General features: G+C 43.1%; 1 long non-coding RNA gene across 1 annotated transcript; it reads right to left on the reverse strand.

The window, feature by feature from the left end:
* Window positions 1-2,325: 2,325 nt before the first annotated feature.
* On the reverse strand, window positions 2,326-14,247 carry LOC115892958. Its single transcript, XR_004052918.1, has 3 exons — window positions 14,086-14,247; window positions 3,334-3,448; window positions 2,326-2,569 (listed from the first exon to the last, which is right to left on the reverse strand). It is a non-coding gene; the product is annotated as an uncharacterized LOC115892958 (long non-coding RNA).
* Window positions 14,248-14,545: the final 298 nt, after the last annotated feature.

The raw sequence follows: 14,545 nt of genomic DNA on the forward strand, positions 1-14,545 counted from the left end.
CTTTTTGCTAGTTAAGCAACAAAAGACCTTGAGACAGAAAAATCTCTCAGTCTTACAGCAAAGCAAAGAATGCAGCAATGTTCTTTGGATTTAGTGCCTCTGACAGTGTTGGGGGATTTAAAGACAGCGTTCATTTTTCAGAAATGAAACCAAGAAAAATAAAGGGAGAGAAGTTCCTGGGGTCTTGGAATAGCCCTAGGAAATGTTATCTGAAACCACTCCGGTCTTTAGGGCTTTCTCTGTAAACAAGTTCGTCTATTTCTGAAACTTTTTTATCATCCTCATAGGCATCAGAAAGATGAAGACTTGCCAGGATTGAGACAAAATTCTTTATTCTTTCACACATTTGTGCGAGCATTTCCAAAAATAGAAAAGGGTTTTCCCCTTGCTTCAAGAGGTGGAGGGCTGGAGGAGACAAGTGGAGCTGAGGGATGCTCAGGGAAAGACAGGCTATGATGCACCTGACCTCAGAAGGGGCACTCTCAGCAGCCTCTGGGCTGCATCACAGCTCCTGGTGCAGTCTTGTATTCCAGAATCAAATGACATTTCTTTGTATCACATCTTTTTTTTTTTGAGATGGAGTCTTGCTCTGTCTCCCGGGCTGGAGTGCAGTGGCACGATCTCAGCTCACTGCAAGCTCCACTTCCCAGGTTCACACCATTCTCCTGCCTCAGCCTCCCGAGTAGCTGGGACTACAGGTGCCCACCACCACACCTGGCTAACTTTTTGTATTTTTAGTAAAGACAGGGTTTCACCATGTTAGCCAGGATGGTCTTGATCTCCTGACCTCGTGATCCACCTGCCTCGGCCCTCCAAAGTGCTGGGATTACAGGGATGAGACACTGTGCCCCACCTGGTATCACGTCTTCTATGTACATCCTACTCAAGATCCCAGGATGGTGTCCAATTCTTTATATTTTAACCTCTGAGTATCATATTCAAAATCTTTATAGAAGCAATGACTTATGAATTACAAAATACAGTCAAATTAAATATTTCACTTCAGCTGATTTCTAAGTGTATGGAGCAAGGGTCCAGAATGACCCAAACTCTGTTCACACTGGGATTCAGGGATTTATAAGCATCTCTAGTGCACTGGGACACTGCCAAGAGCTATTCATGTGAGACCCTAGTAAAGCCCTGCGCAGGACATCCTGGAAAGACAAATTTGCTTCAGGGTGATTCTAATTGCCCTTCTCTTGGCTCCTTTCCAGTCCATCTCACATGACTTACTTCTGAGTCCTAGGAGGAGATAGGGGATGCACAAATATCAAGGGAGTACTGGAGAGAGCAAAGCCTGGGCAGCACAGTCATTGGTGATGTTGGCAAAGAACCTGTGATTCAGCAAACCACCCTGGTGACACTGGGGCCTGGCCTTGCTAGCACCAGCAGCTCTGAATGGCATCATCCAATGTGATAGGCATGGTTGCACTGGGAGGTATTCACAGCACAGGTAACATCACCACCCTTTGCTGGAGTTTGAGTAGATGTTACATGGCAGCCACTTCAGGTGGGGACATAACAGGGAAAAATGGCAGAGTCAAAGTGGGTTATTGAAGAGAGTTTAATATACATACTACTGAGAAATGTGAGAACAGAAGGTTGAAAAAGCACAAGACATTCTAAACCCAGACCAGTGTACCCTGGGTGCAATAATAGTGGGGATCCATCACTCTCTCCACTCTCCCCAGGCCTCAAGAAGCAGAGGAGTAGACCTGGCTGAGGGTATATATTGCATTCAGAATTAGTTGTCTAATTTGGAGTAACAAACAACTCTAAAGCTTAGCATATTAAAACAAAGACATTTATTATCTCACACAATTTCTGAGGGTCCGAAATTTGAGAGTTGTTTAGTAGGGTCATGCTGGCACATGATCTCTCAAGAAGATTCAGTGAAGATATCCGTTGGGGCTACTGTCATCTGAAGGCTTGACTGGGGCTGAAGGATCGGCTTCCAAGATGACACATTCCCATGGCTGCTGACTGGAGGCCTTAGTTCTTTGTTGTCTTTTGGACTGAGAATTCATTTCTGTGCCATGGGGACCTCTCCATAGGGATGCTTGAGTGTCTTCACAATATGGCAGCTGGCATCCTCCAGCATGAAAGATCCAAGAGAAAGTACAGCTCAGGAAACACAATGTCTTTTATGACCTAGCATTAGAAGTGACACCTCTATGCATGCCTTAATTTATTTGTTAAAAATGAGTCATTAAGTTTACCCCACACTTAAGGAAAGTGAAAATGTATTCTACCCTTTGAAGGAAAGAGTATTAAAGAATTCATAGATACACATTAAAATCATCGCACTCCAAAGTCTTTGTCAACTATGTAGGTAGATTTGAAATTTGAAATTATTCACTAATACAGATTTTAAAATACCAAGACAAAGTCTGCAATCAGGACGAGACCTGAATCTTTCCTTGTATTGGGATTACGAAGGGTTCCAGTTGAGTGTTGGTGGCCTTCTTATTGTAACAACTTAATCCCAGTTAGCTTTTTCTAAGGATCATTGCACTGTGTGGATTCCAGAAAGGTTCCAGTTGATGTAGATGGTGGTCAGTTCTTGCTTCTGAATGAAAATAAGAATGAGAACACATTTATACCTGGTAAATAAGAATGGACAGGGGTGGAACTCACATTCAGATTCTCTGACTTCTAGTGGATGTGGTTTTCCTCATAGATTTGATAACTCAACCTGGACCTAAAGGGCCCACATCTCACCTTACCTACTCATTAATAGATCTAACCTATTCATGTAGGAAAACCGCTCAGGGTCAAGGTTTCTGGAAGTCAGAGAATTGACTGTGAGTCCCACTTCATCCCTGCCTGTGAATTGACCAGGTTTAAATTATGTTCTCATCCTTATTTTCCTCACTGGTCAAATGAAAATAATATATAGATTCACCTTCAGAATCACAGAACATGAGAACAAGGTGACATATTACCAGTATCACCATTATTGTTCCTAAAGTCTTCAAAGTTCAAGAAACTTCATGAAAAAAAGTGGCAATTATCATTAACTTCATCACCCAAAAGCCACCAGAGTTTTCCAAAATTTATTCTATCTGAATAAAAAAAGAAGCTAATGAACAAGTATCAGATACCATTTTAGGGCTGTAGGCTAGTGTTAAGGCCAATGCATTGTAGATACTAGAGTTGTTGGGGGAAGGCTTGGGAAACATTTTCTTTTTATCACTCCCGATATTACTCAGTAAGATAAAATAATGACAAGTTCATTTACTAATCATTGCTTGATAAGCAGTATTGCACAATTTGTGAAAGGATAAAAACAATTACAAACAAGTCTAAGGAACCAAGGCAGATTACAGGTACCTGTGGAAGGTTTCCTTTGATGCAGCTTCCATTACAGATGAGTGGGGATGTCATCCAAACCCAATCCGTTACAATCAGCACTCCACCACTGGCATGACTTCAGGCTCTTTGGCACCTATGAGATATAAGTGGATCTTTCAGCATTCACTCCTATAAACACTTTCATAAAAGTTTTATTTGCATCTAATAAAGTGCAATGTAATATCCAGAATAAGTAACCCGTGGCATTCAGCCAGGGAATGAATTCCTGCCTCAAATAACGGAAAAGCACAGAGCAAGTTTTGCTTACGACATTCCTGTCTCTGTGCAGAATCTCACATGCCTTTCCAGGGAGGAGAAGGTGATGAACCTACAGCTGGGAAGTCCTTGGAATGCCAAGCAGTGGCAGCTCTGATGCCCACGCTGAGAAACACTCATGCCATCTGAGAATTGTGAGCATCTCTCCAATCTGCTAGTTTAGCAATGTTGCAAAATCAATTTCTGGAGAATGTAATAAATTACCTTTTGTTCTGTTTAAATATGCACAAAAGTCACTGTTAATACGTAAAACTAACTTTTTATGGACAAACAGGCATATTATCAAGATTTATTTGATATTTAACGTGGAGGAATCATCTTAACTCTTAGTCACTTGCAAATGCTAGTCTAGACTTGCTGTTTGTGATATGGTCTTGCACCTCTTTTAACACCAAAATCTAAGTTACCACTTGAAATTGAATTTGTCAGTGAGTTTTATGAGTTATGGCACTGGAAATTTATTATTTTTGCTACTTTAAAATATACTTTCTTATTAACTATTGTCACCATGCTGTGCAATAGACTCCAAAATCATATTTTTCCTTCTAACAGAAAGTTTACACCCTTTGATCAATATCTCCTCATTCCTCCTCCCAGCCCCCAACCTCTGGTAGCTACCGTTCTATTCTCTGTTGCTTTGAGTTCGACATTTTTAGATTCTGCATGTAAGTGGGATCATGTAGAATTTGTCTTTCTGTGCCTGGCTTATTTCACTTAGCACAATGTCCTCCAGGTTCATCTACATTGTCACAAATGACTGAATTTCCCTCTTTTTAAAGGCCAAATAATATTTCAAAAAAAGTGATGGTACTACAATCTTCCTATTTTGGGGATGGTGTAATGTGCAAAGAGTCAAGGGTTGTAGACTCTCTCATTGTTCCTGCCACTCTCTGAGCAATTTGGGGCAAGTCATTCCACTGTGTCATCCATCTATTCAGTCAGAACCATTTATTGAGCACACACTGTGTGCCAGACAGATTTCTCAGCATCAAAAATACAGCAGTGAAGAAGGCCAACAGTAATGGAAAAAGTGTGTGTGTGTGTGTGTGTGTGTGTGTGTGTGTGTGTGTGTGAGAGAGAGAGAGAGAGAGAGAGAGAGAGAGAGAGAAAGAGAGAGAGAGAATGAGGGGATGAAAAAGACTATCCAGAAACTTTAGATGGAGCAAATGGCCATGTTTGGGCAGCAACTCTGAACAGATTACATCTTGGGTGACTTTACATTTAATCTAAGATCTGAGCAACAAGAAGAAGCCTACTCTGCAAAGATCAAGGTCAATGGCATTCCTTGATGAGGAAATAACTAGTGCTAAGCCTGGAAACAAGCATGGGCTTGTGGTGGTGTAGGCAACTGAAGCTGCATCTTGGAGACAAGATCAGAAGGGAGGACAAGGGCGAGACCAAGTAGGGTAAGTGAACCCAGATAAGTGTTTGGACTGTATTGTAAGCAATGAGACATGGTCGTTAGAAAGTCTGAAATAGGAAAGTAATGTGATCCATCCTTTTAAAAAATCTCCTTGTGTCTCTGTGGACACAACAGAACAATGACTGAATCAGGATATGCCTTAGGAGACTACAGACTCTTCCAGTGTTCTAGAAGCTTGGACTAAGGTAGTGAGAATTCACAGAAGTGAAGGATTCAGGATATTTATTTATGTAAGGAAACAAAGACTTGCTAGTGTGAGTGAAGAAGAGAATTCAGAGAGGTTGCATAGACTTTCGGCTTTAGCAAAAAATGAAACAATTTTGAATATTGTTTGCAGAAATGAAATGATAAATATTCTAGGTAGATTGGGGGAATACACCTGGAGTTCTGTTTGGGCCATTACAGACATGTTCCCTATAGACATCCATGAAAATTTGGGTTTATGGGTTTAGGTGAGAGGAGCAGGTGGAAATTTTGGAGTCTTTTCATGTAGAGGATTTGAAGTCTCAGGCCTAAATGTTGTCACTCAGAGAGAGCTTGCAGATAGAGAAGGAAAGGGTACCCAGGAAAGAGCACTTCAGCACTTGAAGGATGAGCAGAGGAGAGTATAAGGAAAAAGTACTCAAGGAGGTAGAGGATCTAGCAAGGGAAGAAAGTATTACATGAAGAGGGCAGTGGTTGCTGAGTGGTTGCTCAATTGTTGCTAAGATTATGTGGAACAATAGAAAGTGGCTGCTGAATTTAGAAACACAAAGATCTTGGTGTCCATGAAGAATCTTTTCTTTCTTTCTTTCTTTTTTTTTTTTTTTTTTCTTTTTTTGGAGATGGAATCTCGCTCTGTCACCCAGGCTGTAGTGCAGTGGTGCGATCTTGGCTCACCACAACCTCTGCCTCCCGGGTTCAAGCAATTCTCCTATCTCAGCCTCCCGAGTAGCTGGGATTACAGGCGCATGCCACTGCGTTGTCTAGTTTTTTTTTTTTTTTTTTTTTTTTTTTTTTTTTTTGTATTTTTTTTAGTAGAGACAGGGTTTCATCATGTTGGCCAGGCTAATCTGGAACTCCTGGCCTCAGGTGGTCCTTCTGTCTCGGTCTCCCAAAGTGCTGGGATTACAGGTGTGAGCCACTGCACCCGGCCTCCAGGTAGAGAGTCTCAATAGAGTGATGGAGTGAGCTGACAAGAGAATGAGAGGTGAGTATGAACAGATGGAACCCTTGAGAAGCCATAATGTAGAGAGTGAAGAACCAACGCTGGCACAGGAGCAATATGAGACCAGGAAAAAAGCTTCTCTGCATGGAAGATACTAGAACATGTTTACCTGCCGATGGGGATGGTCTAGTAAAGAAAAGAGGGCATTGTTTCAGGAGAAAGGGAACAACTATAGGAAGGAGGTCCTAAGGCTATGAGAATAGATGTGATTCAGGCCATTTCAGAAGGGGCTGGCTTCCAGGAGACTATCCCAAGAACAGAAGAAGAAAAAAAGTCCTGGCCCAGATGCCAGCAGACATATGGGTGGTACCTTGAGGCTATTATCAACTGAGGAGTTGCTTCCAGTTTCTCAGCACACTATGAGGCTGTTATTAGCCAGCAGTTGCCCTATACTTACAATGAGAGGGCTGAGACATTATTTTTTAACAAAATTTACTTTTTAGAGAAGTTTAAGGTACACTGAAAAATTAATAGACAAGCACAGAGTTCCTATACACCCCTCACCCCCACATCTGTGCAGCTTCTTCCACTATCAACATCCCCCACCAGAGTGGTACATTTGTTATAATCCGGAAACTTACACTGATACACCATTATCACCCAAAGTCCATAGTTTACATTAGGGTTCACTCTTGGTGCTGTACATTCAATAGATTTGTATTCAATAGACATGTATCCAACATTGTAGTATTCTACAGATTAGTTTTCACTGCCCTAAAAATTATCTGTGGTTCATCTATTCATCCCTCCCTCCTCCCAACCCCTGGCAACCACTGATCTTTTCATTATCCACATAGTTTTACCTTTTTCAGAACATCATGTAGTTGGAATCATCTAGTATGTAACCCTTTCAGATTGGCTTCTTTCACTTAGTTATATACATTTAAGATTCCTTCGTGTCTTTTCACAGCTCAATAGCTCATTTTTTAAGTGCCAAATATTATTCCATTGTCTGAATGTTTCACAATTTATTTATCCATTCACTTGCTGAAGGACATCTTGGTTCCTTCAAAGTTTTGGCCATTATGAATAAGGTTGCCATAAACATCTGTGTGAAGGTTTTAGTGTGGACATAAGTTTTCAACTCATTTGGGCAAATACCTAGGATCACAATTGCTGAATCCTATGTTAAGAGTATATTTAATTTTGTGAGTAATCACCAAACCATCTTCCAAAGTAGTTGTATCATTCTGCATTCTCAGCAGCAGTGAATGAGGGTTTCTGTTGCTCAACATCCTCGCCATATTTGGTGGTGTCAGTGTTCTGGATTTTTATTCTCATGAATGGTGATGTCTCATTATTTTTTTATAATACCATAATAACATATGATGTGCAGTATCTTTTCATATCCTTGTTTGTCATCTGTATATCTTTGGCAAATTGTCTGTTTCAGTCTTTGGCTTATTTTTAAAATGAGTTGTTTGTTTCCCTACTGTTGAGTTTAAGGGTTCTTTGCATATTTTGGATAACAATCCTTTCCCACATGTGTCCTTTGCACATATTCTCTCTCAATCTGCAGCTCGTCTTCATTTTCTTAACTGTGTCTTTTACCAAGCAGGAATTTTTAATTTTAATATAATCCAGCTTATTATTTTTATGGATTTTGCCTCTGGTGTTATATTGCCATACCCAAGTCATTGATTTTCTTCTGTTATTTTCTGGAGGTTTATAGTTCTGCATTTTATATTTAGGTCTATGCTGTATTGGGTTAATTTTTGTGTAGGATGTAAGGTTTGATCTAGATTCTTTTTTTTTACACAGAAATGTCCAGTTGTTCCAGTACCGCTTATTGAAAAGACAACATTTCTCCATTGCATCACCTTTGCTCCTGTATCAAAGAGTAATTGACTATATTAATGTGGGTCTATACCTTAGCTCTCTGTTCTATTCCTTTGAACTATTTGTTTATTCTTTCATCAATACCTCACCATCTTGATTACTGTAGCTTTCAGTAAGCCTTGTAGTTGGTTAGTGTAAGTATTCTGACTTTCTTCTCTTCCAATATTGAGTTGGCTATTCTGGGTCTTTTGTCTCTCCATACAAACATAGAATCAAGACCATCGGCAAAGGCTGAGTACTGTCCTCTCACTCTCCTCCTCGGACAGCATGAGCTTCACCACTCGCTCCACATTCTCCACCAACTACTAGTCCCTGGGCTATGTCCAGGCACCAAGCTACAGTGCCCTGCTGGTCAGCAGCAAGGCCAGCGTCTATGCAGGTGCTGGGAGCTCTGGTTCCCTGATCTCCATGTCCCGCTCCATCAGCTTCTGGGGCAGCATGGTGTCCAGAGCCCTGGCTGCAGGGATGGCCGGGAGTCTGGCAGGAAGAAAGGCATCCAGAACGAGAAGGAGACCAGGCAAAGTCTGAATGACCACCTGATGTTCTACCTGGACAGAGTGAGGAGCCTGGAGACAAAGAACCAAAGGCTGGAGAGCAAAATCCATGAGCAATTGGAGAAGAAGGGACCACAGGTCAGAGACTGGGGGCATTACTTCAAGACCATCAAGGACCTGAGGGCTCAGATCTTCGCAAATGCTGTGGACAATGCCCGCATCATTCTGCAGATCGACAATGCCCATCTTGCTGCTGATGACTTTAGAGTCAAGTATGAGACGGAGCTGACCATGCTCCAACCTGTAGAGAGCGACCTCCATGGGCTCTGCAAGGTCACTGATGACACCAATGTGACTCGGCTGCAGCTGGAGACATACATCAAGGCTCTCAAGGAGGATCTGCTCTTCATGAAGAAGAACCACAAAGAGGAAATAAAAGGCCTACAAGCCCAGATTGCAAGCTCTGGGTTGACCATGGAGGTAGATTCCCCCAAATCTCAGGACCTCGCCGAGATCATGGCAGACATCCAGAACTAATATGACGAGCTGGCTCAGAAAAACCAAGAGGAGCTGGACAAGTCCTGGTCTCAGCAGATTAAGGAGAGCACCACAGTGGTTACCACACAGTCCGCAGAGGTTGGAGCTCCTGAGATGATGCTCACAGAGCTGAGACATATAGACCAGTCCTTGGAGATCGTCCCGTATTCCATGAGAAATCTGAAGACCAGCTTGTAGAACAGCCTGAGGGAGGTGGAGGCCTGCTACACCCTGCAGATGGAGCAGCTCAACGGGATCCTGCTGCATCTGAAGTCAGAGCTGGCACAGACCCGGGCAGAGGGACAACACCAGGCCCAGGAGTACAAGGCCCTGCTGAACATCAAGGTCAAGCTGGAGGCTGAGATCTCCACCTACTGCCGCCTGCTGGAAGACGGCAATGACTTCAATACTGGTGATGCCCTGGACAGCAGCAATTCCATGTAAACCATCCAAAAGAACACTACTCACCAGACTGGATGGCAAAGTGGTGCCTGAGACCAACAACACCAAAGTTCTGAGACATTAAGCCAGCAGAAGCAGGAGATCCTTTGGGGAGCAGGAGGCCAATAAAAAGTTCAGAGGCCAAAAAAAAAAAAAAAAACTAACTTAGAATCAATTAGTTTATGTAACAAGAATAACTTGTTGGGATTTATATTGGGATTGCATTGAATCTACCAGTCAAGTGGTAAAGAACGGACATTTTGACAATATCGAGTTGTCCTGTCTATAAACATTGAATGCCTTTTTATTTATCTAGTCTTTTGTTTCCTTTTAATCAAAGTTTTGTCATTTTCCTCATATAAACCTTCTACATATTTTGTTAGATCTGTATCTAAATATTTCAAATTTGGGCTGCCAATATAAACGGCAATGTGTTTTCATTTTTAATTCCACTTATTCATTGGTTGCTGGCATATAAGAAAGTGATTGACTTGTGTATACTAACCTTGTATCCTGCATGCTTGCTATAAAATTATTATGAAGTTTCAGTTATTCTGTTGATTCTTTCAGATTTTCTATACAGGCAATCACATCATCTGCAATCAAAGACAGGTTTATTTCTTCCATCCTAATCTATATACCTTTTGTTTCCAAACTGCCATTTTTTAAGGTTTATTACACCACCAACATGTTATAAATATATCCTAATAAAGGATTACTTGTTATTTACAAATAAAACTTAAAAAGTGTGTAAAATATTGAAATTTTACATAAGTCAAAAATAATAGGTGAGGACAAATATTGTATGATTCCATATATATGAGATACTGAGGTAGTCAACTTCATAGAGACAGAAAGTAGAACGGTGGATTCCAGGAACTGGAGGAAGGGAGAATGGGGAGTTGTTTAATGGGCACAGAGTACTCTATACTCTGTCTTGGAAGACGAAAAAGTTCCAGACATGGATCGTGGTGATGGTTACACAACATTGTGAATGTATCTAATGTCACTGAACTATATACTTAAAAATAGTTAAATGACAAATTTTATATTATTTCTATTTTGCAATAATTTAAAAAAAAAGTGATTGGCAATTCATTTTGTTGCTGGCAGGATTTAAAGCCCTTGCTCCACCCTACAGATGAAACAAGATTGCAGGATTGTGTTGCTGTTATTTTGTGTTTGTTTGTTTGTTCCCTGTAGAATTCACCTGTTCTCAACATGTTCAGCATTCACTCAAAAATCTCAATGGTTTCTAATAAAGATTCAGCTACTAAAAGATACAAAGTTTAATGATACAAAACAGCAGCAACACAAACTGATGGTTAACCCAGATCCCATCCATGCAGAGTCACTCCAAACCATCTGTTCTCTTTTCCTTTCTTTCTTCCTGTTGAGTAGCTGCTGTTGTGAAGTTGCCGCCCATATGTGATGTTTTCATACTTTCAGAGGAACCCATAATGTGTGTATAAATAGTCATGCATAGTATTAACAGAAAGTGTATAGGCTTTTTTGTGTGTTTCCCTTTTTCTCTGTTTCTTTTCCTATTTTCAAACCCTTAACCCAGTTCCCAGAGGACTGGCCATTTGTTGTCTAGATACCCTACTCTATCATAGTTTTCCCAGTGTGATGCCGTCTTCCTCCTCCACGGTGAGGCTTGACCTCATCATCACTCCCCTCTCATCCATCATCTCTCTCGTTAATTCCTCTCTGCCTTTGCCTGCTTAGGGAATCCACAAGCACAAGTCTCCCACTGGCACTCTGAGGTACAACATTTGACAAACCATATTTCCATGTGAAATCCAACACTCTAGAACTGTGAATTTCTGCCCTTGTGCCATGCATTACACACATGTACTCAGTATCATTAGTTGCATTCTATCAAGTGTCGGAGAGCTTGAAACTCCCCAATGCTTGATAGGCAATTTGGATAAGCAACTTGATGTCTCAGATGTGGTTTCCCAGCTCCCCTAGGTAAGGATTAAGTACAAGTCGTTTCTTTGAGAAGTGATCCTAAGAAAACTCAGTGGAGTGGGGAGTAGGGGAGAGACAGGAAATGGTAGAAAGTTAAGATGGGATGTATCATTGAACTGGTTACCACTGGGAGCAATCAGGACTCAACTTACAGGGAAATTCTGGAAACAGGTGCAGACTACACCCCAGAGAGATTCTCTTCACAGCAGCTAGGACACTAGGACATTTATCTACCAGCTCCCAGCTGCCATTGGTTGAGGGCTGCTTCCTGGACACTGTGTTTCCAGCACCTCTGGCCTGCCCTGAACTCAGATCTACCGTCATCCTGCAGCCAGAACAGTAATGCCCCCAGGCAGAGGTGTTCTCCCTAGGCAGCTATTGATTAGGCTGTGGAACTGAGAATGGAGGGGGTTTAGCCCGGCCACTGATAGTGTCTGCTGCACTTACACTTTCAGAGCTCCCACATCTTCATTGCAGAGTGCATGTGAGTGTTTAGGGGGTTTTCACTTCACTGGGTTTGTTGCATGAATTAAATTGAATAATGTATGTAAACATGTAAACACAGTATCTCCGTCAGAATTCCCAGAAGCAGACAACAAAAATCCACTCTCGCTAATGTAAACAGATGGGGGTTCGGTAAAGGGTAAGGCAGATCTTAAAAAAGCCCAGGAAGGGGCGGAGAAACAGAAATAAATGTTATGCAACTGGAGGGACTCCCCAGGCTCCCTCCCTTTGCCCACTTATCTGTTCCTCCACTGAAGGCTGCAACTCCCATCAGAAAGTCCCTCTTCCTAATACTGGTTTCTCTCTCAGAGACTGGGAGTCCCCCTGTTCTTCTGGGCACAGTAGCAGCTCCCCACTCCTGCTGGCCACTGAGGTACTGCACCTCAGTGACTTCCCCACACCCCGCCCATCTCAATACCTCTTCATTAGAGTCTCCTCCATGACTCCCCACACCCTGCCCACAGCTCTCTGTATCTCTTCATTAGACCCTCCTCCATGACTTGCCACATGCTGCCCACAGCTGTCTACACCTCCTCATTACACTCTTCTCCATGACTTCCTGCATCCTGCCCACAGCTCTCTATACCTCCTCATTACACTCCCTTCCTTGACTTCCTACACCCCACCCACAGCTCTCCATACTCCTTCATTACACTCTTCTCCATGACTCCCCACACCCCACCCACAGCTCTCCATACTTCTTCATTACACTCTTCTCCATGACTCCCCACACCCCACCCACAGCTCTCCATACTCCTTCATTACACTCTTCTCCATGACTCCCCACACCCCACCCACAGCTCTCCATACTCCTTCATTACACTCTTCTCCATGACTCCCCACACCCCACCCACAGCTCTCCATACTCCTTCATTAAACTCTCCTCCATGACTTGCTTCCCTGCGGTGTCCGTTTCCAGGCCAGAAATTATGGCTAATACTGTCACGCCAGGCCATACTCTTTAATTCTGATCTACTCTGGCTGTGTTTCTCACAAAGAAAAGGTGAAATGTGTCTCAGGACAAGTTAAATTTTGGCATATGAGAGATGGGGGTGGGAGAAGAACTTGAGCCCGTTTTCTGGTTGGAAGGATGCTGAGAACCAAGGAAGTTCCTGCTTGCTTCAGGGTTAATGTGAGGGGCCTTCTCAGGCATGGGACAGCCCTGAGAGGAGTGGAGGAAGTGCAGCAGGAAGTGCCCATGGACCACACACCCTGACCTTTGACTCTTCCTGTGACTAAGGTTTCTGTGGTTCCTGGCAGCAAGAGACTATAGAGAACTTCAGAGTGCCTCCAGCACCTCCCTGTCACCCTGCTTGTTGCATTACAGAGAATACAGCTGAAAAGGCAGGCCACTTGCATCTTCTTTTCTGTAAAAATTGATGTGATGAGAATCACATGTCCTATAAATCTAGCACAAGCCATGCACTCATTAAAGAGCAAATGCACAGCTACAACTATGTGGCCATGCAGGATAATTCTGGTGCACATCAGCTCTGCTAAGAATCAATGGCATGACTGTGGGGCCACCTGCCATCCCAGTGGCTGCCCTGTGAGGGAACTAATACCCACCTCACCACCACAGGGCAACCCTTGGCCCATGGCCAAGGGGCCAGTGGATGAATAGTCTCCTGCACGTCTCCAGTGGGAAGTTCTCTCCAGTTTTTAATGGGTTCCTGGGGGTCTGAGCCCAGCTCACCACAGTGCGTAAAATCATAAGGCTTCTTTACATGGGCTCCTGGCCTCTTCCCCTCCTCTTTCCATTCCTCCATCTCTCCCAAGCCCTAGTATCATTTTCCAGAGCAGTCCCAGGGTCTGCTTCAAGGGGACTGGAGCTAAGATGGTACCCATTAGAAGTGTAGAATTTAACTGGGAGATTTGGGAGTCTGGAGGTAAGTGAGTGCCAGCTCCCTGCTCTGAGCATGTGCACAATGTGGACAGATGGGGCCTGGAGACAGCCACCAACTTCCTCATCTGCTGAGCACTGAGCACAAACCCAGAGCAAACTAAGAGATCACCACCCACAAAGCCTCCCTCACCTTGGCATTGCATCCTTTTGTTTCTCCCCAGGGTGTGGCTTGCAGGAAGTAAGTCTGTGGGAGCATCGTCTCACACTCAGCCTGGAGATGCCCCACGGCCTTGTTCACTCTCACAGCAACTTCATGGCAGGAGAATCAGGAACTTGCTGTGACAGCCAGGGCTTGAGGCTGTGCTGCGGGTACAGGAGCAGTTTCTACCGTAAATGTGAACAACCTGGCTTCTGCATCTCAGACTTCAATTGAGTCGAGAGAAAAGATCAAGCCACGCCTTGACCTTTCCAACCACAGACCAGCTGACTCCTCGCAGAACCGGGAGGTTAGAAGCAGTATTCCGGTACAAGTGCTGATGCTGCCCTGGGAATGAATTTCTCTCCAGGAACAAAAGATGGACAAGGGGACAGGAAACAAGGGCCTGCTTACCGTGAAGGTGATTCACTAAATGGACTGACATGGCTAGGAT

Source organism: Rhinopithecus roxellana, chromosome 13 (genome assembly GCF_007565055.1).
Source record: "Rhinopithecus roxellana isolate Shanxi Qingling chromosome 13, ASM756505v1, whole genome shotgun sequence".
NCBI lineage: Eukaryota > Metazoa > Chordata > Mammalia > Primates > Cercopithecidae > Rhinopithecus > Rhinopithecus roxellana.